This window comes from Ixodes scapularis, unplaced genomic scaffold (genome assembly GCF_016920785.2).
Source record: "Ixodes scapularis isolate PalLabHiFi unplaced genomic scaffold, ASM1692078v2 PGA_scaffold5__190_contigs__length_132052651, whole genome shotgun sequence".
Classification (NCBI taxonomy): Eukaryota; Metazoa; Arthropoda; class Arachnida; order Ixodida; family Ixodidae; genus Ixodes; species Ixodes scapularis.
This window is the reverse complement of record NW_024609880.1, coordinates 1,330,556-1,354,672: the sequence shown is the minus strand read 5'-3', so window position 1 is coordinate 1,354,672 and position 24,117 is coordinate 1,330,556. Positions and strand designations below refer to the sequence as shown.

General features: G+C 46.4%; 1 protein-coding gene across 1 annotated transcript in view; it reads left to right on the top strand.

Moving 5' to 3' along the window:
- LOC8052217 overlaps positions 1 to 24,117 on the top strand; it is a 37,879-nt gene that overhangs the window by 815 nt on the left and 12,947 nt on the right. The window lies entirely within an intron of this gene.

The window sequence follows — 24,117 nt, the reverse complement described above, 5'->3', positions numbered from 1 at the left end:
CCGGTATGCTAAAATTTATATTTGACTCTCTAAGCGTGTTTTTTTTTCAATTTTAAATATATTCATTTATAATCAAAGATTTATAAATAGGAATGCACATTTTTTATACTTACTGAACGCAGTCATCCTTTCACGTTTACGCTGTAATTCCTTATTTCATAATTCAAAATGAAATTAATTTAATTAAATAAGAACCGCTGTGATACGTTCATCCCACATTTTCATTTGGTTTGCTACATTATAGAAATAGCTAGTAAAGTGAAACGTAGAAAAGACCTCTATAGAGTTTGCACGGTGAGAGTCGTTCGCTATTACCTGGCATTGGACGTTTATTGCGAATCATTTCGTATATCGTCGTGAGTTAATAAAATTAAAAAAGGTACAAGAAAAATTAGTCTGTTTCTGAAGTAAAAATATGTAATATCTATACTACTTAGTGATGATTGCATCTTACATAATTATATAAACGATGACAGTGATTCCATCGAGTTGCACGGTTGTTTACAAAATATTAGCTAGTGGTGTGAAAGCTGGCAGATGTCTTTAAACCTGGAAACGACCGTTTGCATGTCAATGACACATAAGAAAACTCCTGCGGTGCATAACTACCACTTAAAGGGATACTGAGCCAAAGAATTTAGTGCCCACAATAAGTGGCGCACGTTCTTTCCACAAGCCAGCAGCCGCCGGTGTGCACGAGCACACGCAACAAAAATGACGTCACAGACCTCCATTCGTGGTTGAGATGACAGTGAAATGTATGGGCTTCGGACTAAAGGAGAATTTCCAAGAGCCGCATAACAACCTTATGGGTGCAGCGCGCGGACATGGGGGATGGCTTTCATCAGTAGCTGTAGTAAAAAAAGGAAAAAGGAAGACGAAGTATTAAAGGAAGCAAGTGGATAGCCAGCGGTGTGTATGTCTATTCCTCTCATGATTTTCTAATTTGTAATTGTTCAGCTGATCCTATTCAAGTATGTACCAACTAGCTCAAGCAAAACCCGTGGAAGCCTTGGTTCATGGTGTTTTGTTATCTTCAGTTTATATGTTCATGCCTTTATGGCATTTTAAAATCTAAGTGATGTCAGAACTGTCTTAGGATATGTAACTTTTTAACTTTAGTATTTTTGAGAGTAGTGTTAGAGTGACTAAGGTGTGAGTGTTTTCTGTCTGTGTAAACATTGCTGAAGTCCCTTTTTTTTAGTATACACTTCATTAGTCATGTTGAATTAACGTGAGACTGGGGTAGAAAAGATGTCTCTTCTCTACCCTATATTCTCAGGTTAATTCAACGTGGTTAATATTCACCAGATCGCCTGCACCCTTACCACACTCTAAAAAAGCCCGTGCGTCTTCTTTTCCGCAAAACACGCGGACAGCCAATCGCTGGTGTTTGCGGAATCAGCTCAGCGAATGACAATGCCGAAATGTATGTTTAGACTAAAAGGCGAAGTCCGCGATGTAGCATCAAGCAATGCAAGCGTGACGTTTTGCATTCCTTAGTGCTACATCGCAGACTTCGCTTTTTGGTCTAAACATATGTTTTGGCATTGTCATTCGCTGAGCTGATTCCGCAAACAGCAGTGATTGGCAGTCCGCGTGTTCTGCGGAAAGAAACCGCACGGGCCTTTTTTTTAGAGTGCATATTTTCCCTTTGTCAGTGTTGATGAATGCCTCATTTTTTTCGCAAACCTTCAGTATAAATTTTAGAAGGAAATGACGCCTGCTTTTGCGGCATCAGTGTTCATGTTCAGTGCTACACAAGGCACTTGCCACGTATTTTTACCTAATAGAGCTTGTCGTGTCAAATGTCGTGACGCGAATGAGAGCATCATATGGTGATTTTAGTCGCAGACAGAATTTGAAATGCAAGGCGTGGCTTATACTCACGCGTTTTGCTTCGTCTTTAGTGTTTTCACGTCCTTATCGTCTGATGCCGCGATCTGATTGGCTGCGGACCAATAATCAGACGATCGCGACTAGCCAGTCCCTGCGTTTCCGAAACTGTCAGTGACCATACTCCCGTGTATTTGCGCATGAATTTTTGAAACAATTTGCTTGAGGTTTACCGAAACTCGTTATATGAATATACGGCTTAATCATTTGGTGTTGGCTTAAAATTTGTCATCCGCGAACGATATTACAAGCACATGTGCATCCAGAACGCGCCCTATTGCTGCTCCTCTTACGCTAAATATTCAGATTGTACAACTATAATTGGGCAAAGTCTCATTTACGCTAACACCGCCTGTTATTGTTTCAATAGAACTAGTTTTATTTTATAATTAGCAAAAGAGCTGCTAGGTTTATAAAGAGTAAACATTAAAAAAACGAGCTATTTCAGTACTGTGTAGGAACTCAATCAATCGCTAATTGAATAAAATGCAGGTTTCTCTCCTTTTAAGTGTATATCAACTACGGAATCTGGAACGCGTTTGTTACTAATGTGTATGCGGACCGCGAGTTGGTCTTCTTCTGTTGCAGCGGTTGTGGTGACGTCATAAAGACGCCGAGCTATGATTGGCTCTGATTGAAGGATAGTGGGTAGACTTCAAAGCAGGTGGCTTTGAGGTCTACTCATTATCCTTTAATCAGAGCCAGTCTGGCGTCACCGCAACCCCTGCAGAAGAAGCCGACGAACTTGCGCTTCGCATAGCGTCCATCTCGCCCATACATAAAAACGTGGTTCCAAAGTAGCAACAAATGACGTCCCAGAAGCCGGCCTCTTTGTTGGTTGTCGCCATTCTTGCGTTAGGATTCTAGAAGACCAGGGAAAACGTACGAGCGACCGCGAGTGCCGCTGTCGTCGCGGAGTCCCAACCCCTGAGTACAGAAGTTTAATTCCCTGTCCTATCAATAGAGATTTATCTGCAGGAGTACAGGCATCTGCCCCATATACTACCGCTGCTGTGGCACCGCCAAGATCGCGGCCGGTGTCAGCATGACACTTTTATTACTCTATCAGGCGGAAATGGGGGGATCGCCTTTTAGGACGTGGCAAACACACCAGTCTGAGATGGGTTTAAGGAACGTAATATCAGCTTTGAATAACGGAGTGCCTCATCTCCTGCTTCTGAAACACCAACTTCAGCCTAATAAAAAAGAAAAAAGACGTAGATTAAGTCTGATTTTAATTTTACATTTATTTGTATAATCAATAAGCTCACCACTATTCCGGAATGTAACCGTCTGGCATGCGTCATTGTTTACTACGAATCCGCACTGCTGGCTGCTGAAAGGGCCAACCTGTCATTGGGACCACGCTGTATATATGATCAAGCATTTTTTTTTATGTTCTTACATTTTTGTTTGTACACTGGGGTCAAAGCTTGTATAATGTTTTATACAAAATCTAGCGAACGTGTTGGTCCTTTTATACTTGCTACATGTTCATTACTTTCTTGACATTTACAGATATGCTGTGTATGCGAACTTTGGTGAATGAACTCGAAGGAAGCAATAAAACTTTGGTTGGGGCTAGTTGGTTCATATCGATTAAAAGGTTAAAAGGCGCGAACAAACAGGACGAAAAAATAGGCACGTACGACACGGACAGGCGCCAACTTCCAACTGATATATTGAAACCCGAATCATCGTCAAACTCGATCCCAATCGCCTAAACACATGCAACTGATAAAAATTCGTATCTTTCATTACACAGATCCTTCAAGAAACACAATTTCTTTGGTTAAAAGATAAAGAGATGGCATGCTTACGCATCTGTCAGCCGCTTTGTGTATATAAAAAGCCTCGATTAGTTCTCTTTCCATTTTTTCCTTCCCTTTCTTGATCAACCTTGTGTGCTCAAACAAAGGTTCGCACCCACATCGTTTGCAGTGCTCCGCAAGATGCCCACCCGAATTATTGCGTACGGCAAGCTTATGTTCGCGCGCTCTTTCATTAAAGCATCGGCCGGTCTGACCGATGTAAACTTGGCCGCAACTAAAAGGAATCTCATACACCACCTTGGTCACGCATTCGGTGTATCTTGTTACATGTTTCTTTGAGCACACTACATACTTTCGTTTTGTCATCGCGGAGCATATCTTTGAAAGTTTGCACGGGGCTGAGAAGACGACGTTAACCCTGTGTGTAACAGCCATCTTTCTTAAATTGTGGGACACTCTGTGCAAATATGGTATCACCTGCACTGGCATCTTCTCTGTCTTTTCACGACTTTTGTCAACACCCTATCGTTTAATTTTCTGTAAGACCCTTTCACACAGACTTGTCACTAAGCTCTTCGGGTAATCAGCCCTCGTCAAGTCTGCAACCTGCTGATCAAAGCTAACCGGCAGTCTATGCTGGCAGCTTTTTGTAATGGCTGCGTGAAGGCAGGAGGATGCAATCCCCCGTTTTACGAGCTTTGAGTGGGCACTGCTAAAAGAAAGGAGGCCTTTCTTAGGTCGTGGATGCTTTAATGAAAGAGCGCGCGAACATAAGCTAGCCGTACGCAATAATTCGGGTGGGCATCTTGCGGAGCACTGCAAACGATGCGGGTGCGAACGTTTGTTTGAGAAGGTTTATCACGAAAGGGAATGAAAAAAATGGAAAAAGAACTAATCGAGGCTTTCTGTATACACAAAGCGGCTGACAGATGCGTAAGCATGCCATCTCTTTATCTGTTAACCAAAGAAATTGTGTTTCTTAAGGATGTGTGTAATGAAAGATAGGACTTTTTATCAGTTGCATGTGTTTAGGCGAGTAGGATCGAGTTTGACGATGATTCGTGTTTCAATAAATCAGTTGGACGTTAGCGCCTGTCCGTGTCGTACGTGTCTCTTTTTTCGTCCTGTTTGATAGCGCCTTTGAACCTTTTAATCGAAGGAAGCATGACGCATTTATTGTGCCTCAGCGCGCACGTCTTAAGAACACTTACTTCGTTGTATCAACGAATGGAACTGTCTATCCCCGAAGGCTGTCAATAGTTGAGAAGTGTGCGGTTCTCTGGATAGTATGTTTTAATACGTATGGCTGCGCTTTTACTTTTAAAATGCCTAGCGACCAAAAATGAATGTAAAAAAATAAATAATATTAAATTTGGCCCGAACCTAAAAGAGAGGGACTGAAAACGATAAATATAACGGTTTGGTTACGTTTACGAGTGCCGTTTTTTTCCCCAAATGTATTTTGTTTAGGTTTTTACCATTTTGGTAACGGGTTAGCCGTAGCTGAAAAACGGTTCTTTGTTTTCAGTTCGATCTTTCTTTTAACAAGCGTATAAAAAAAAAAAAAGCCTGCCTGCGATTTTTTTTAACGTTAGAGAGCAGTTCTTTAAAGGGCAACTCCGGCCAAAACCTAAAATGAAATAAATTACTGACATCGCTGTAGTGACACAAAATACGACCCCAGCCAAAATATTAGGTCCGGGGGACGCCGCATTCTCAACTAATGCCGATAATAAAAAAATATGGTGGCTTAGCTCGGCCATGCCAGGATATACGTAGTGTGATCTTATGCGCAGAAAATAAGAGGCGCTATCAAGCGGCTCCGGTGCAGCGTCAGTACTGGGGTATCCACACGAAGGAGAAATCCGCCCCTTTCCTCCGCGGAGCGCGCGTCACGTGAGACATACGTCATTCCTTTTTGACGCCTCGCGGCGCCGTTCTCCGTGACGGAGGCGCGGAGGCTTCGTGCTGTCAGCACGAAAGCTCCGCAGGTGCACGCGGCGGAGCCGGGGACGGAGTTTCTCGGGTTGTTGAAGGGGTATCCACACGAAGGAGAACTCCGCGGACGGATGTCGTGACGTCAGCAACCCGGGAAACTCCGTCCCCGGCCAACACCTCCTAGAAGACAAGGCCGTAGTGCTCTTCTCGTGACGTCGCAGAGGAAGGCCATCGGGGGCGCGCGTCGAAGCGAATGCAACGCGCGTAGATCAACCGTCGTAACGCGTTTTTAGTCACATACGCGTGTCATATTAGCTAAAATGAAAGCTGCAGATAGCAACGGGTCTAAAAAACATTTTATTACACGAGCAAAATATTACACCGCTAAATAATCTGTACGAAATGGCACGAGTTATGCGTACAAGACATCTACCGAAAAATGTGATTGTTTAGGTCGAAAACATTGAGTCATGCAATTATTGTTGTAGGAATGCATATTTTATACAGAAATACTTTGACAAAATGGCGAGACACGCAGTGATTTTCAAACAGCAAAACAGAACAGTTAAAAATCAGGTAGACATAGTCAACGCGGACAAGGCAAGACAAGCGTTTCTCACGATCATGTAAGCGACGTTATCGCGACCAGTCACTGAATTCTTGCATCATACCCCGGCCACATGGCAAAATTAATGTAATTTCGATCGAATGACATTATAGTGTCGACAAATCCGCTTGCGGCGCTCGTATAATCACTCAAGACCGCGAGCTGATTAAATCCTATATCAATGAACGAAAATATATTAACGTTTCCCTGTGGCAGGGGTACTAAACTTACTACTTAGTCTACTAATTTACTTCTCCCTATGGGCTCGAGCTTCCTTAGAACAAAACATAACTTATTTTGTATATAATAATACTATCACCTTAATACAGTTAAGATTCTAGTATGAACGCGGAAAAGGCAATAAAATAACTTTAGTATAAATAAACACAGAACCACAAACAACTCACTTTCAATAATCACACAAACTTGATTTTCATCTTCCAGTGAAAACTAGATTAGCGCGCATATTTACAAATGTCGACGCAACTGCATACGAATAATGACAAGGAACAAAATTGCAATTTATCATGCGATTAAAAAAAAAACGATTGCAGCATCTTACTTGCGTCCTATATGAACAAGAAAGCCCGTAAATAAGTTGTTTCTCACCTGTCGATCGTATCCATACGTCCCACAATATCCGTGACGAACACATTTGAACACGAACTCCGAGAAGCCTCTCTTTGTCGAGAGAGAGGTCTATCGATTAGTCGACCAGAGCCTTCGTTGGCTAGTTGTCACACGTCACTCAAACCGTAGCAGGACTTGTTTCACGAATGCACGTAAATGCCGTAGTATCATGCGAACACAAAAAAAACTACCCGAGACTGCGGTGATGACAGAAATACGACGGGAAACAAGTCTCAAAAGTACCACACACGAGAGCAGCGGCGACGAGAGGCTTGACGTTGTCGACCCATCTCTTGCTGGTGTGCGCTCCCTGCGACAACGACTGGATTTCTTTTCGGTTTGCTTCCCTTCTGAGATGTCTCAGCGTTCCTTTTCAGACAGTCAGCAGCTCACACACAACGTAAATTTACCAGAATCGGAGCCATGTGGCATCAGCAGCATCGCAGCCGGTCCTTTCGAAAAGTGTGGGGTGCTGCGGAACTGCACGTAGTCCCGCGGTTACGGGAATACTCATAAATATAATTTTGGTACTCTCAACCTCGGTAGCGCGTTATATAATACGTTTATATTATATATATAATAAATTGTACAAGACTGCGCCTTTAAAACGTATATTAATGTCGGATAAACGCGCATGAACGAACACCACCGCGCCGCTTGTCGAGGGACATTGTTTTCACGTCGATAGCGTATTCTCACGTAGTTGCGCCATGGACTTCCTTCCTCCGCCATTGTGACGTAACCTCTCAGAGCGCTCTGACCTTCTTCTCTAGGAGGTGTTGCCCCGGCTCCGCCGCGCGCACTTGCAAAGTTCTCATGCTAAGAGTACGAAGCCTCCGCTCCTCCGCCACGGAGGAGAACGAGAGAACGGCGCCACGAGGCGTCAAAGAGGGATGACGTATGTCTCACGTGATGCGCGCTCCGCGGAGGAAAGGAGGGGATTTCTCCTTCGTGTGGATACCCCTTGAAGGGGTATCCACACGAAGGAGAACTCCGCGGACGGATGACGTGACGTCAACAACCCGGGAAACTCCGTCCCCGGCTCCTCCGCGTGCACCTGCGGAGCTCTCATGCTAAAATACGAAGCCTCCGTGCCTCCGCCACGGAGGAGAACGAGGCCGCGAGGCGTCAAAAAGGGATGACGTTTGTCTCACGTGATGCGCGCTCCACGGAGGAAAGGGGCTGATTTCTCCTTCGTGTGGATACCCCTTGACGTCACGACATCCGTCCACGGAGTTCTCCTTCGTGTGGATACCCCTTACAGTGTACTAGAATACTTGGGTAGTGTTGAGACCGGAGCGGCTGGGCAACGGGAGCTCGTGAGGGCGTGTGTATTGACAGTTCGAGGCGGCGCTGTAGTCGAGTTATCCGTAAAAAATCGCGCAGCTCGCCTTTTTTTTCTTTTTCAATCTGAGCGGTGCACGTGTCGGAACCCGATTTTATAGACCAGTGTCCGCGCTAATTCCAGGGCGCCGCCATGTTTATCTGCGCTCGCGCCACCACGCGGAGAGAACTGGCATGCAGGAGGGGGGGGCTGCGTTGGCGGCGTTGCTTTGGGGAGCTGGATGCGGAAAGCTGTCCGAATGCACCGGCACATCATAAACAATGTCTTCACCAGAAGCCTCCGCGACCCGTTCTTCAACAGATAAGATGTCGTGAACATTCGAGAACCCATCTCGATCAAGAAAACAAGAGAAAACCTTTCTTGTCTTAAATGTTCTCGGTGTCTGCTGACCCTTGACATCCGCGTTTCAGTCCGGGTTCATTGCGTAGTAAATATTTCGCTACCGCTTTCTTGTAGCTTTCAAATGCTTGATTGTTGGCTTCTTGTATACGACATGACATTCGTAGCACGTTTGAGACCGATTTTCGCGATCTGCTTGCCTTTCTGCGGCAGCGCGGCTCTGCCGAGCCGAAATAAGTGGGAGGCGTTCACTTGATCGAACGCCGTTTTAGCGAATGAAAACGAGACCACGACGTTTCGTCGAATGACTAGCGAATGGGTCTAGTTACATAGACAGCTCGGATTATCTTCCTTTTGTAATGTGGCGCCTTGTCTGCCGCTGCAAAGCGGCGTAAACGAGGGCTCCGAGTATGTTAGCACGCGTCCCCCCCCCCCCCCCACACACACACACACAAACACGCACTGCGAGCGTCTGGGTTCGAAACTATTAATTGCCAGTTCTAAAGGATGGTACTTACTTGAAGTGGTAGCTGGAATTCTACGAGGTACCAGGAGACACTTACTATCGGGCAACGAAGCACGGCGCCTGTGGGGGCGGAGTCTAGGAACGCTACTGATTAATATAAGGGGTATTCACTGGACGCCATATTTGAGGGTGCTGTTTAGAGCGCATGCTCAGAACGAGCCTGCATTAATAGGCTGCTAAGACCGGCAATCTTGATGGTGCGGAATGCACGTTGCAAAAGAACTGTGGAAGCTTGTCCTCCACACGCTCTCAGCATTTTCGCACACAGCTATGGCCGCCAGTGAATACTATTGTGACAGGCGATCAGTTATCATAGCAGACGAAACTTCGACTCGTTTGTTCAGAAGTTCGCGGTGATATTTTATTAGCCCTCGTTACAGCACACCACGAATCTTAGGCAGTGAAATTCACATCACGCAGGCTCGTCCGTCGTAGTCAAATGAGCGCAGTCGACGATGAGGTGTAATGAGCTACTAAGCTTCACAAGGAAAATGCGCGTGAGAAAGAGTTTTGAGGAAGTCCAAAACACCGATCCAGCAGACGCACGTACGTACGTTTACTCCGGACTTCATGAACCCGACGGCGCAAGATCAAAGAGCACCGCCGCCATCGCCACCCGGTTTTCTCTGCACTTTGCGCGACGACGGCACTGCAACGGAGGGCACTTGCCTCGGCGTTAACAATCCGCGAAATCGATTAATTTCCCACTCTTGAAGCCATTCCAAATGATAAATGAAAATACCTCGGCGTTGTTGAACATCTGACGACAAAACCAACACAACTGTGCCGCTGGCTGCGTGAGCCTGATACAACTGCGCCGAGCGCCTGCTCGGCACCGTTGTTGCTCGTGAAGGCCTGCTTATTTGTAGTTGAGACGATGATTCCACATCTTTCGTGGTGCTTGCAATAACTTCGAAGGGCAGGGGAACCTTCTCACGAGGACGTTGAAAACACTCAACACCGGAGCCACCAAAGCAATCGCACAAACCGTCGCCATGTTTGCTTCTTCTTCGTCACTCGCGGCGCGGTCAACTCGTCGCGAGATGTTTTCTGGCTCGGCTAGATGGAAACCAACAGCGGTAAAGTGGCGTATGGACACACGGCTCTCACATTACGGGCACTATACTCACATACCGCGGTAAACAGGACCGATGCCGGCGAAACGGCAGTCGGCACACCAGCGAAGAAGCCCTCAACGGGAAGCGGCGGTGCAGGCCGACGCAGGACGCAGCTGACGCAGCCGTGGACGCAGCCCCCCCCCCCCCCCCCCCCCCTCCCCGTGGCCGTCTGGGTTCGAGATTATTGTTCGCTTTTGCTCCTTGCGGTCGAGGCTAAAAAGAGCACTTCCGGACAAAGGTCTATACACTCCGTTTACCTTATGTTGTACCCTCTGGTTGTACCGCGGTGAAGGCTAGAAGCGCGAGCTCATAGCGTTGGCAGCTGCCCTCGGTGCACGAGAGCTTGTGCCGCCGAGATGTGCCCTAGAGCAAGGAGCTCGCTCTTGTAAGCTTTCCTGCGGTGCGACACAAGGTGAAACAAAGTATAGGGCTCATAAAAAAAAAAAAAAAAAAATCGGTATTTTCAATTTTTTTTTTTAATTTTTGCGGTAGGCCACGGGTTAATGAACGGTTTAATGGGCCATGTTGCAATTGCAGCTTTGAAGGGAGCCATTATTAAAGGCCAACCCAATTTAGAAAGTTCGCGAACAAACAACGAGCTTTGAGCGAAAGCAACAAAGCGCTCGTTTTTGTTGTGTTTGTCCGTCCCTTCTCGTTTTCTTCCTCAAGCTTAATTATCTCTACCAACCCACTCGTTCTGTCCCGAGATTTTCATCGCTAAAATTTTGCCTCAGAATTAATTGGGGGGCTAGTTGGCTAAACATCTAGACGGTGGTTTTGAAAGCGCAAAAGACTGAGAAGAGAAGGAGGGGACAGGACAGAGCGCTTACTTACAACTGTCAAATTTAATAGAGCATCTAGAGAACGACAAGGTGGAAGTGAAAAAAGAAAAGGAAGAAAAGAAAGATGAAATTAAAGTCACTGCTGCTAAAAAGAACATATTTAGTTTTATAAATGGAAATAAAAATTATTTTAACTTCAGCCAAAGGCAAAGTACTTGTCACGTAAAAAAAACTCTATACTACAAAAAGCAAAAGAAAAAGAAAAACATGAAATAGAAGAGAAAAAAATTACGCTGAGCAAACGGCTAAAACGTCTTCAGATAAAACACCGCTAGAACTGAAGTTCTCTCTGAGTTTCAGGTCTTCAGGGGAAACACCGAAGGAACTGAAGTTCTTTTTGTGTTAGGGTCACTGATGGCGCGCTTATGCACTTGTCGCCACTGGTGAGGATGACTTGAGCCTCGTTCAGTTCTCTGGTGTTTTTGTCACGGAACCGCTTTAGAACTTTGGTGTGGTTGAATGTTGGTGAGCATTCGCAGTCTCTGACATGCACCGCAAGATGTCCCGATGGTGCTGATTTTAACGTTTGGGCATGTTCTCTTAATATGGTATTAATACATCGCCCCGACTGACCTACATACACTTTGCCGCATGTAAACGGTATTTGATATACCACTCCACTTTGACATTCCACATACTTGAGTCGATGTTTTACACTGCACTCTGCCTGTTGATGCTGTTGGCAATTGATCTTAGGGCAGAGCCTTTTTAGTTTGTCCGGAGCTGAAAGCACAACTTGGACTTGAAACTTCGCAGCTGTTCTCTTCAAGTTGTGGGACAAGCGGTGTATATATGGCAGAACAGTCGGTCGGTGTTTCTCTCGTTTTTCAGTGTCACGTTTTTTATTTGAGGTCATCAAGGATTCGGCGACGTCATATATTATGGAATTCGGATATCCCGACGCTTTCAGTCTTTGCACTTGAGCATCGAAGCTTTCCCCCGCTGAGTGCATGCAAGATTTTTTAAGAGCTGTATTCAGACAATTTTTTGCGATTCCTCTTTTTATAATTTTGGAGTGAGCCGAATCATACTGTAAAAGACCTTTCTTCGATCGAGGGGAATACATCCAGCAAGCGTGGTTGTCGGAGAACACCAGTCTTAGATCTAAAAAGTGGAGTACGGAGTTCACTGGTGACTCTTGGGTGAACTTGAGACCTTGGCCATTTTCTAAAAAGTTAGATTGGATGATGTTGAACATTTGCGTCTCATTCTCGCTTGGGCGATGTTGAAGGAGAACGAGGTAATCATCAACATATAGAAAAATATGTGATACATGGCTGTTAGAAAGTGTATTGTCTATTGCCCGATCACATTGGGACAAGTAAATATCACATAATATAGGTGCCACACAGGAACCTATACATATACCTTTCTTTTGTAGGAAAGAATTACCTTCAAATGTGACGACTGTAGCAGAAAGGTAGAACTTTAAAAGTTCTAAGAAGGACTCTACCGGAATGCCGCACTTGTTTTGAAATGAAATAGTCCCATTGGCTTCAATACATTCACTTACTGCTGCAAATAATTTGATGTGAGGTACTGAGTAAAACAGATCCTCCACATCAAGTGAGAAGCCAAAGCGCACTGTCATTGCATTTAGTTGCAGATACTTAATAAGTTCCTCTGAATTTGTTATTAGGAATAGGTCATTCAGCTGGAGATTCGACAAATGGCTTAAGAGGAACCGTGACATTAAACCCTGCCAAGACCCTTTCTCAGTGACCACAACTCGGAAAGGACATTCGTCCTTGTGTGTTTTTGCCGTGAAGAACATATCCAAATGGCCCTTTTTCGTAGCAGTAATTGTCTTCCTCAATTGCTCAAGCTCAAGCCTGTGGCACAGTTGGAGCGCCTTTGCCTTCACTCTCTTGGTTTTGAAATCATGCAACTGATTAAAGTTTTTCTCTATGGCCCTCCCTGCTTTTTCGAGGTAGAGTGACCTAGGAATGACAACGAAACCTCCTTCTTTATCAGAAGCTAGAAGGCTTAGGCTATTCGTTTTGAAATAATTGACAATAGAAGGAATTCTCATATTCTTGTCATTAACTTGACCAGTATGTAGCAGCACATCAACACAATCGTCCACACATCGAATTCTATCAGTTTCTTGGGCCTTAGCCGCTATGTCTGTTGTAAGTAAGCGCTCTGTCCTGTCCCCTCCTTCTCAGTCTTTTGCGCTTTCAAAACCACCGTCTAGATAAAATTTTGCCTTTCTTTGCTTAATTAAAAAACCGCGCGCTGAAAGCGCAAATGCGGTTGTGCTGATATTGATGCGTAGAAGAACGACAGAGTTGTTCCTGTCTTCTCGTCACTAACTCGACAGCGTGTCTTCGGTGGACTCGCCGGCGCCACACAGCAAGACGACTAAGTCACTATTCTACCTATTATTTTCATAACGCGGTTTCTGAATCATGCGAAGAAAGGCAAACTTTTAAGAATAAATTTCGCGAACCTCGTTGCCTTTTCGCGAATTGTCGAAATTGTGTTTACTTTTAATAATAACTCCTTTTAAAACTGCAATTTTACCATGGCCAATTAAGCCATTAATAAACAAGTTAACTAACAGATTTTGGTTAATTATTAAACATTGCAAACGGTTATTCACCCACCTATTGTCCACACAGCCCTACAGATATAACGAAAGACGGCATCCACATATCCGCCATATCCTTTTTTTTTGTAAAATATGTAAATTTCTGTAAAGAATAAAACAAAAACACCCTGTATGCCTGCGTGAACCGGATACGCCCCTGTGAAACCATGTTTTTTTTTTTTTTTTTTTTTTCGAATACCCTGCTTAGGCGAGACTTACCTGGTTGTCAGAAAGCAGCTGTCGGTTAAATATATTGTTATGAGCGTGTAGGCTTGAGATGGCTTACCCTCAAGGGGATAATGCGCTGCATATTGTAACCGTGGATACGCTGCACATTGTAAACATTATTTCAATGCCGTGCTGTAAACTATTACAACTTTTTCCTTGCTTGATCTACGTGTGCTCATGTATTCTGCTCAAAATGATGTGAAATAGTTGCTTGTTTTCTTTGAATCTTATAAAGCATTACTTGTTCAGCCCACGTTGTCTCAGTTTTTGGACTTAAGTTCAGTGTTAAAACGCGTGATAAACTTGTCACTGCTTATAAGCCATTTCTCACAAATGAAAGTCGGGTGGTCCTCGGATGGTCCTGGTAGCCATGAAGAAATAAAAGTTCTTCACCCCTTTGCGACCGTCGCTTGGGTGGTTTGTCGCATAAATGAACAGAATGTGTGACAAGTGAACCGAGCTGATTAAGGTCAAGAAAAAGAAGATGGGCAGAAAAAAAGACAAAGTTAACCTGGGATTATAAAAATATACTAAAACAATCTTGGACTTTAGTATGTGCCGTTTCGCTCGATTATAAAAGTAGATAGAAAAAAAAAATCTGGTTCCGAGGTTTAGATATCCCTTTCAAATATCTAATGTTCGGCCTTTGCGACCAAGAAATGGGCATTTCATTTCAAATGCTCACCATCCGACAAACCGAATGTCGCAGCTAATTCTACGCTGAAACAACTTGCGATGCGCTTCTTTAAAGTCGCAATTGTTTTGATGTAAAGGAAGGGTAATGTAGCTTGTACCGTCTAATACATTGAAGCATCATGTTGCTGACGATCGTGCCGCAGCGTAATTGATGCCGCGGTACGACTGCTGGCAGGTCGTAGCTGTATCAGAAATCCTATGTGCACTCCACCAAAGCGGCACCAAAGATTCATATTTTCGCTCGTGCAGCCGCGCACGCGCACACCTTCTGGATAACGCGCCGGTGTCAACAGCTGTCGCGATCAATATACGTGCTTGAGGCGAGCCCCTCCGGTCCCAACACTACCCAAGTATTCTATAGTCAGTTACAGGTTAAGAAGGTAGCGGCAAATGCCCCTCAAAGGGAATCGGATATCCCTCCGCCACCTCCGCATCCAATAGCGTCCCACCGTTTCCGTGACGTCGCGGCCAACGCGCGAGGAGGGTCTTGCCTTTCTGTACATATTTACTTTATCTTTCGACTTTGACTTAGCATTGTGGAAGCCACGAGAGGGAGATTAGAGTTCCCCCCACCGACGGAAACAAATACGACCTTCAGGGATTAGCTTCCCCCCCGATGGATACAAAGGCTGCTTTCAGGGGCTCGGTTCCCTCTCCGATGAATACAAAGGTCGCTTTCTTAAAAAGTGGGATCGGAGACAAGTGGGAATCCATTGAAGCGGAACAAGGAGCGTTTCCAGTGAACTCTTCTTTCGACTGCGGAGAGATTTGAAACTGGCGCATCACACTTGTGGGAGGAGCTTCTCCTACCTTCTTGACTTGTAACTGACTATAGTACACTGTAACGTCAGACTTGGCTGCTGCGCAACGGAGGCGGACAGCTGGGCACGCGGCGGCGCCAGTGCCTCTGCTATGGCTATGACGTCACGCCCCTGGAATGTGCAGACCAGCGAGGCGCGCGGTGGCGGCGGAGCGCGCGGCGGCGGCGTCTCCGGTGCGCCAGCTGTGCGCCGTGTGACGTCACTACTCCTCGCGATTTCGCAGCACGACTCTTTGAGAGCCACGCGAAACTGCTCAACCTCGGCCAGTGTAGCTAAAGCCACAAAATGCGACCCGCCGCGAGCCGCTGCTCCTTAGCGGGCGGCCAGCGGGTGGCCGATCGCTAAAGCATCATTGAGCCGTGACGTCAGTATCGTTCTGTTTTTCCTCCGGTTCGGGCGTTGCGCGGAGTGCGCTTCTTTGAGCCGCTACCACCGCTACTTCGGCTTGTGATTGGCGTGTTTAGCCGTTGCTTTTATCTGTAGCCCGTGTAGCTTCGATATAGCCTTTTGTTTATTTGCCCTTGTGAGGACTCCAAGACTCGTTTCAGCTAGCAACTCGGTGCGCCCAAGACTGCCGAGCTGTTCCTCGAAAGATGCCGAGTACAACTTGTAGCGCACTATACTCTGTTTCACCTAGTGTTGTACAGCAGGAAAGGCTACAAGCGCGAGCTCCTGGCTATATGGCACACCTCGGCGGCAGAAGCTTTCGTGCACCAAGGGCAGCTACCAACGCTATGAGCTCGCGCTTCTAGCCTTCGCTGCGGTACAACATAAGTTGAAACGGAGTATAGGCTGCTCAAACAACCCGCTGCGCAACCCGGAGGTGCTTTTTCACAAGTTTCCAACGGACCAGAAGTTGGAGAAGGTGTGGGTGAACGCTGTTTTACGAGTGGACTTTGGACTTCGGCTTTTACGCGCCCAAGGAAAAAAAACAAAACAAAACAGACGTGTACAGCCCAGCACACATGTGTTCGGGCGCCGCGGCCCACGCCGGAGAGCCTCAAAGCTTCGTGTCTGGAACTGACCCTTAGTGCGAACGCGAGAGGGCCCCAGTACTGTACATCACTGGCAGCGCGGCATAGAGCAACGCCGCTCCATCCACGAAGCCCCGATGACAATTTAGGCCTAGCGACGAGTACAGAAAACCGCACGCACGGTGACAACCGCCGAGTACGGCACCGAACGAGTTTACTCGTTTTCCAGTCGCCAGCTTTTGGGTATAGATGCGACGAGTACGGCATAGCGCACGCGCGGCGGTGGCCGCCGAGTACGGCATCAAACGAGTTCACGGGTTTTCCAGTCGCTAGCTTTTGGATATACGCACTAACTCTTGCTACATATGCTGGATAACTGCCACGTATACAGAATTAAAACAAAATCAGCTTACCCTCTATCTTTAGACGGCTAGCGCAACACAGGTAGGTGCCGCTCGGCCTGCGTACTCATTGCACGAGAACGATCCTGACGTCACGTTCACATAGCGGCTGATCTCCAGTGTTGCCGGCGCCTCGAGCGGCTAGTTTCGGTTTTGTTGGCCGCGCCCCAAACAAAACTTTGAGGCGTCGGCATCTTTAAAACTACGCACATAAAGGAGAAAAAAATTACACCTTGCAATTCAGGGACGCTGACTGTCCTAAAAACAGTCGTAATCGCAAAATCGAAAGTATGGACCGGAGTAGCCCTTTAAGAAACCGTTTGAGGTAACTCCTGATGTTGTACAACGAGTCAGCGAGGCGAAAGTAATCAGAGCCATACAAATTCCTTTATGTCTGGATATATAGACAGTGTGACACTTGCCAACCATTCATAGAGGCAACACGTCCATACGCTCTAAACGAGAAATTTAGACAATGCTGAGCAGCCAGCCTGCGATCTTCAAGTGCCTCACACCGTAGTGATGCACGATCGCACGCCGGCACGATGCTCATCAAGATCGAAAATATCTACAATGATGAGCATTCCGAAACGTCTTTACCACTTTTTGGTTGAGAGCATTCTTCAGAACACATTTTGGTGACATTTTTATAAATTATGATGTCATAATTTCATAATGATTTTCATGAATTTTGATTAAGTAAGTGACCGTTTGTAAAGTTTGTAATAAAATTATATTAGCATCGATAATTGAAGTCTATAAACATATTAATATTTGTTTGCCTATTGTTGTCCTTGAGGCATTAATGAGAAAATAAAACTTATTTATCAAATATCATCTGCATTGCGCGTAATTATAAAAAAAAAACCAAATGTCTTTCTTTTTTTATCTTTCCTAACATATTTTCACTGACTTTTACCCACTTCTTACAGGAAAACATTGAGTAATATAAGGCACACGGTCGAAACACCGATAGCTAACTTTCACTCATAATCAGCCGACTTCTCTTAGTCATTTCAGTTTGGTCGCACATTACCTTCCCGGAGGCGCCTTGAAAGTGCTTAATACTGGAAATCCGGGCTGTAATATAGAGAGTATATTATGGTGCAGTTTCCTTTAGCTCCGTTACCGTAATTTGCCTGAAAGCACGCCTTTCCACCAGGGTCACGAATCAACTATCCTATTTAGGAGCCTCATGCCTAAAATAAATATTTGTAAGCGTTTAACGTCGTGATGCGTTAAAAAAATAATTTAAGAATAAGGTTCATTCGCTGGATATACCACACACCATTAATTACACTTTAAGATATTGGAAGCAACCATTTATTTTGAGTTCATTGAAATGAACAAATGTCACCTGGCCAACCGAGCGTCCGCATTCGTTCAAATGAACACCTTCTTTCGATGAAACAAGGTGGGCGAGGTTTTGCTCGTTAAAACGTCGTTCACTCAGGTGAGTGCCTTTCCACAAAAATATCCGGACTTTCCATATGATCCTGTATTTTCTCTTTATAAAATACATCCGGAATAAAAAGGGAACTCGCCATGGAAGAGTTGAAGAGCCGACAACCATTAAGCTTTCACTCAGCAGTCGGATAGACGACAGAAACGAACTATGGCGCCCATCGACGTCCGGCTGGCCGTTTTGTTGGCTCTCCGTTGGTGATACCGGAGCGGCGTCAAAAGTAATCGAACGTATCCCAAAAGTCACGTGTGGAGAGCAGTTTCTCTGGTATTCTTCAAATCGTGCCGTACTGAAAAAAAAAAAAAAGAAAAACATTTGGCGCCTAAATGAAAGTAAACGGGTTCATACCGGTAACAGGCCACACCGGTCACCAGTTTGTCAAAGGGGTCCCCCGTATGAGCCATAACGGTCACCTATTTGGGCAAACAGGTCACTCCTTTGGCAAACGGGTCAGTTGTCCGGGCAAATGGGCAACTCGTTTGAGCGAAGGTGCCGCACGTTTGCTCAAAGCAGCGACCGTGTTGAACAAGATGGGCGACCGGTGACCGGCAAACTGTACCGGTTTAATCAAACGGCTCTCCGAAGCCCGTTTGACACTGAACGTACCAATCGGCGGCATGGGCGCGCCTATTTCAGCCGTGGCAGCCTGTTTCCGGAAAGCCGCGGGAGCGCCGGTTTATCGGTTTACAATCGTCCGCGTAATGCAAGTAATGATATTTATATTTTGATTGCGCTGATGTTCGCTTATACTGCAACTGCAATAAGCGTTTTTTTTTTTTTTATATACGTAAAGGTGCGACGTTGGCGAGCCGATATTTTTGGCAGAACTTTAAAAATTTGGCGTTCTTTGTTTCCTCAATTTACGTATTCAGCTCGAATCTCTCGCGCAGAGGACGCGACCGCGTGAAAGAATATATTTCTAGCGCGCGAACACGTGGCTGCAAGAACATCGAGCATTGCCAGAGCAGGCCCGCCGTTGCAGCAGTTAAATTACGAGCCCGCGCTGGGTGCTTTTTGACTCGGGCGCAAGCGGAGCCTCTGGCCGACGCCATTTCCAGCGTTCCAGGATGCTGAAAACCGCTCGTTTCGCCTGCTTTCCGAGGCTGCAAACGCGACGTGCAGTGGCGATTCTAAGAGAGGAGAAAAGCGCGTGTACAGCGGTTTGTGCGCCCTCTCCCCTAGCATTGACTGCATTGTCACAAAAAACCAACCGAAAGTTTTTTTTTAGAATGCAAGAGGAGAGGGTTGGGGGCGGGGGGTTGGGGGGGGGGGGGGGGGGGGGGGGGTCTCGGCGTTTTGCGCCTTGACCTCGCTTTCGCCACCTCCATCCTCTCTGGTCAGCTCCGTCACGTGACCAGAGAGAGGGGAGAACACGCTACACGCTGATAGCATAGCCAACCCCCGGTCACAGTGCGAATTTCGCGGCTCTGACATTAGCTTCGCCACCATCAGCGGCGCTGTGTTTAGCGTCGCCACCGGCAGCAGCGCTTGGACGGTGGGCGGGGGGTCTCATTAATATAAAAATACAACTATAGAACTTTGTTTGCTAACAGTAATTTCAACAAAACGTCTTCACCACACCATGAAAGTAAAATGTCACCTATTTTATATGTTTCCTTCTGTTTGTTCCGTTTTCGGTCTGAAACCAAAACTCTAAACCGTCCCGCTGGCCTCGCCGACGCCCTGGGCCTTGGAAGGCGCCGCTGCTCCCCTCGCCCAAATTTGAGACTTCGTGACGGCGGACGGCCGTGTCGCGTTGTTCTGTTTACCCAAGGGTCGTGCGAGTGTGGTTCCGCTCTTCGGCGTTCCGCGCGCCTGTCGAACTCGATGGATATTTTGGTGCAAACTTTCAGAGACTGTTGAGAGGTCCATTTTACGTGGCCATATCCCAATGGCGCACGAACAGCGCAAATGCCAAAACCCACAAGTCTTTGCTCGTTCATTTTTTTTCAAGAAAACACAGGTGAGTATGTATCTCCCGCACTCAGTTTTATTTGCTCAGCGAACTTACCATTAAAATTTTGCATCCCATAGCTGTTAGTTTGTGGGTTTACCGTACTATAGGCAGGCTCGGTCTCGCAGTAAAAACACACGCTTTTCTATATTATCCACCCCGAACAACTACGGGATGCACTTAGCCCCACTTCGATGTGGGCACAACAGGGTATTTCAAGTGTAACAATTGGGTTTAATTTTCAAAATGGTCTCTGGCGGTCCTCGAACAGACGGAGGATAATAAACAGAAAGAATTAGGCTTCCTATATTTTAATTTGAAGTTTCATTTATTTCTGCATGGTTCCGGGTGCGACAACGGCGTTAAGTCATTAGTTTGTTCTCTGTAGATAGACATTTGTTTTGTTTCTATATCAGTATAAAATTTTAAATATTATGACCACATTGTCATTAGAGATGCTGGGACATGGAACGAGCACTTGAACGTTGTCTCAAGGAGGAAGAAAGCTTCGGACACTTCGTCAACTTCGTGGTTCCCAACCGGTTATACAGCCTGTTGAGTGCCAACATTTTTCGAAGCTTTATTTTAACACATTTTCATCTCGCTTGCGTGAGAAGCATTGAATATGTAAAAATGAAGCTAACGATTGCTGGAGGCCACCTAAGTGGCTTATATTTCTTAAATCAGTGAAAAACTTTACTTTCAGTGAACAGCTGATCCAACTTGGCATGTTGAATGCGTAATTATGTGGGTCAATGTGTACACTTGTAATTATATATGTTAGTGGTAATTCCCAAGAAGTAATAGGTATAAAATTAGTGATAAAGCCCATTCCCAAGATGTGTGCGGTGCCGCATGTAATAATGAAGTGATGAGATCGTGCACAGATGACGGAGAGGTGCTCGCGATCTGAAACTGGTGCTTCTGGGCGAGGGCAACAAAGTAATTTTGTCATTTTTTTTTTTTTTTGCGCGTAAGCAGGTGCAGTGCTGTACTTAATTTTGTTTTAGCATGTGTGCAATAAATATGCCTCGAAATATTTCGGTAGCATCTCTGGATCCCTCACTGGACGGCGGGACGCCTCGAAACAGAACAACGAACACACGACTACGCATCTTATACAGCTGAAAGCGAAACCGCACATCGTATACTACGTTAGGGACTTTTAGCGAGATGTTACCGTGTTCCGCGTACCGCACTATCAGAGCCTTTGAAACATGCTTTATCAGGCGCGCACCCTGAGTGATACCGTGACCGCTGGGCGCGCGCTTAAAAGCATGCTTCAAAGGCTCCGGTAGTGTGGTACGCGGAACACGGTAACGGTTTGCTAAAAGTCCCTATTATTACACGAGCGGGACCGGGCGGGATGCTCAGGAGCCTTGATCCAGTACGACCCCGAAGCGATCCATACGAGAACCACCCTACAAAAATAGAGGGGCGCCATGTTGGATTCTTTATGGCTTGGCTTAGAAACGGCTTCAAAGTAAGCTACTACGTTCCAAACGTGATATATAAAAGCCGTTTTGAAAAGTAAGCCAGATATTTTATAAATAGCATGATTAGTTGTTAATATAATATTATAATTTACCAAATATAAAATGATAAGTTGACTCGTTCCAGTAATGAGAGCCCCCCCCCCCCCCCCACGGACGAGGAATTCGGCGCTACTGTACAAAAGTCGACTCCATTGGCCCTATGGGAAATGTCCGGGGGTTGGCATAGCCAGATCCGGCAGGGCGCACGTCGGCAGTCGCTTTTTTCTTTGTCTGCTTGTTGTCCGTTGCAACTTCGCTTGTCTTGCCTGCTTCGATCTGCCGCCTTTCCCTGCGGTCTGATTAGGATGCCTCTCGACAACGTCTGGGATGTGCACCAAATGTTCGAAAAGTCCTAGCAACAAGCGATTCTTCAAAGAAGTCAAGAATTCTTGCGGTTTGGCTGGGTTCGGCAAATGACAGCTTGTGCGCCGCATCGTGTTGAAACTTCCTAGGAGCCTTCCTTCTCGTTTTAGTGTTTGTGTAGTTGCCCTGCTGTGACAGTGTCAACATTTATCTTGGATTACATCTTTCAAGTCCGCTGTTATTATGGTAAGTGCACTCCTACCTACTTGTTGGCAACGATTGACCGTTCTTCTGCGAGTACTCGTCGAGATTATCTATATAATTATGCAGCGTCTGTTCTCGCGGCAGCCGGGAGAGCAATTTGGCTTTTGCTTTTGCTTTGCAATCTTTTCAGTTGTATAAAAGCTTAGAGTGCCTCTTCAGATTTCACAGATCGCTTGCACGTTTGCTCTTGTCTACGGAATAGGCTGTAATAAACTTTTATGAGAACTGAAAACCATTTTTGTGTCTGATTTTCTGCCCATTTGCAAGCACCTGCGCGAGCACATTTTTTCTACATGTTCCCTGTTATGAATAGGCTTATGAGTTTCGCGATGTCTTAAATAAGTATAAAATAACCAACCTTCCGGACGATACCCATTTAGGGCTAGCAAATAATTTTCCTATCCGAATGGTGCGTTCAGATGTGTGGTCACGTGGCTGGTCGAACGGGCACCCGTGTCGAACGAGCACCCGTATCAAACGGGCACCCGTATCAAACGGGTGCCGTTTCAAACGGGCACCCGTATCCCATAGTCACGTTTGATTTAAACAGACCGACAAGTTTGCCACCAGTTTAATTCAAACGGGTCAACCAGTTTGCTACGTGCTGATTGTTGGGCAAGTTGGGACGGTACGTTAGAAAACATGATTGCGCTTTGAAGACAGGGCAAAGTTTGCCACCTGTTTAAATTTGAAATTTTCTTTTCAGTAGGGCGTCGTGGCCACAGAGACTTCTTTCCATAGCAGAACTGTCGCCGTGAGCCTTAACTCGGAAATTATCTTCATATATGGTTCTATGAAAGCCAATAAGAGCATCGAAGGGAAATAGGTGATGACGCTACACGGGAGTTTGATTCCGTGGTTTGTTGCCACGTGCCTCGCTCTGTAGGATCCAGCGTTTGTCAGGTCAAGCCTAGATTGAGCGTAGCAAAGGAAGGATGCCTCCGGCGCCTCCGTCCACCGCGGCCCCGTCCAAGCCGTCACGCCGCCAGGAACACGAACCCGCCTCCAGCTCCGCGCGCCTAAGCTTTCGTTTCAGAGCGCAGCTCTTAAGGCTCTGTTATACCCTGACGTTACGCGAGCGCAAGCGAACGCTGGCCGAAGTCGGCTACGTCACGTCAGTCAGTCAGAGTTTTGAAAGCAAGGAAATCAAAGGAAGCGTTGCTGAGCCGGAGGCTCAATATGTCACCTTTGCCGCGCGCGTCAAAAATTCGCCCTTTTTATACTCCGGCGGCTTTGGCGGCTCCCGCGGCGCGCGTCGGTGAGCCAGCGGCGCGGCGCATGCGCTAAACCTGACTACGAGAGCACGTTTCCCTCGAGAGGGCGCCATTCCGGTTCCTTTTCGTTTCGCATAGCAGACGAAAATTCTCGAGCTTCTTGAGCGCCAAGCTCGAGCGATGGCGTGGACGTACCTTGCACGACAAAAACTCGCGCACTTGGTGCACCGCTTGCGCCGCAAGCGTAGGCGGTCAATGTACATACGGTACATCTTTGACAAGCGCATGGTCTACGGTACTCAAGCTTCCTCGTGTCGTAGACACACGGGTGAGGACGAATTCCCCCGATCAGCTTCTCGACGACCGAGTTCGACTCTTCAAACATGACGCCACACGGAGTGGTGTCCTGTCGTCTGCTATTGCTCGTATTCGCCGCGCTTCCCGCGCGAGGGCTGCCGGGAGCCAGCGCGTGGTGCATCCTGGTCCGACATCGCTGGCGCGGCCGGCGCGGAATACCGCATGCTCCATTTTGGCGTCGAGGCGGTCAGGCTGCGTCGAACGCCGCCGGTCGCGTCGGTTACGCCACGACGCCGGAGTGTAGAGCGTCGGGTTTTCGCCGACGTGACGTCGCTGTGATGCCCTCGAACGCGTTACGT